The sequence below is a fragment of the Amphimedon queenslandica genome, unplaced genomic scaffold, assembly GCF_000090795.2.
Source record: "Amphimedon queenslandica unplaced genomic scaffold, v1.1 AMPQUscaffold_13504, whole genome shotgun sequence".
In the NCBI taxonomy this organism is placed as follows: Eukaryota; Metazoa; Porifera; class Demospongiae; order Haplosclerida; family Niphatidae; genus Amphimedon; species Amphimedon queenslandica.
In genome coordinates this window covers 326,000-327,701 of record NW_003546260.1, presented here as the reverse complement: position 1 = coordinate 327,701, position 1,702 = coordinate 326,000, and positions in this window count along the sequence as shown.

Here is a 1,702-nt window from a genome sequence, read left to right as displayed (position 1 = left end):
ATGTAATGTCTGCTACTGAGGACAATGAAGCACTATGGTGCAATGGACTCGCCTGCTGGAATTCACTTGAGTGATATGTATTACTTGTACTGTGATATTTTAAGCAATTTGAAAAAAATTATTATTATGGACTGCATAGTTATAATGATAATTAAAATAAGCTATGGGTGTCGTCAACAACTAACTAAATCATGTCACATGGGTAGGAGAAAGAAGAAAAGCTGAAATTTATTTTAGCATCTGAAATTCCAAGAAAGAGTTGGCACAGAAAATTTTTCTAGATATTTAAAAGAGACTGAGAGAGCTTGGTTGCTCCTGCTTTCCCCATGCAGTGCCACCTGAAAAATTCTCGAAGAGGCTAAATCACAAACTTTGAGCAACTGTAACTCACAAACAACGAAGTTAGGACAAAATTGTTCTTTTTGTTTTTCGTTAGATGGGATTTTCTACCTTTGAAGCAAATCTCGGCCCTGTAGAGTGAAACACGAACTCTCACCTGGAGAGAGGTCCCCTGGTTTAGCAGTTCACAGCTTTTGGTGCCACGGGATGCTACAAGAGCATTACTAGATGAAAGAAAGCAACTTTATCTGTTGCTAGAAGAAGAAATAGAGCTCTAGACTGCTCAAACAAAAAGATAATTTTTTACAAATCAATTAAACTGTGTGGACAGAGTGACAGAACGAGAGCACTAAAGTGCGTACCCTCGCCACAATATGTATGTAACAGTTTTAACAAATTAAGAGAAAATAGCGAAAGTTTTGAGACTGAGAATAAGCTACAGCATGTACTAAATTTAGTAAAACTTAGTGAATGTTTTGAGACAGAGATTGATTCGTATTTTTAGACAGAGAAGAAGCTCCAGCATGTTTGCTGCACTGCTGCATGCTAGCTAGCTGCAGCAATGTAAGGGTGTGGCTCAATTAAGCCATGCTCCACCCGCACACACAGTAATGGTGGCACATGGCCATAAGTGGTGAACAAAGCTTTAGTTTTTCTCGACTTTTAAACAGTTTAGCTTACATTTGTTAGGCTCTATTTGTTGCATACAAACTGCTATCTAGTATCTGGTGTTTAAAGACTCTGGCCGCTACTTCGGGAGAAGAAAGCCTCGTCTAAACTCACAACTTGAGGTATGAAAGCTTGGGCTATCATATCTTTAAAACGAAGACGATTGGAGCAATTTCTTACATATTATTTAAAGATGAGGCTTTGCTCTATCGCTTCATTTGTCTTGCTGCTTTTTAGCTTTCACCACGAAAAAGATATATTTGTACCGACTACATTTGGCGATATTGTGAGCTTTCTCTGCCTCGGAAAGGGACTTGGTAAAAGCATAGATTGTATGGTAAAAGCGGCCCGGGATGGGGATGGGAGCGGGATTTCATCTGTAAAAGCGGGGTGGGGATCCGGATATTGGGAGCAGCTTTTCATCGGTAAAAGAAGGATCAGACATAGGATCAAAATAATGAAGACAGTGGTCTACTTGCAGTCAAGGCTCTATAGGTCTATATGAGTTCATTTTGCAAGCCTGGACAGTATTATTCTAAGCAGAAGACCTGCATGCATGAGTAGGCAGGCTTTTGATCTATTTTTATGAAGTAGAAATTTTAATTCATAATATTTTAAGTTTTTCACTGTAAAATATATTAGCATCTTTATGTGACATGCCACTTTGAAATGCTAAAACCATTACTGTTGCCTA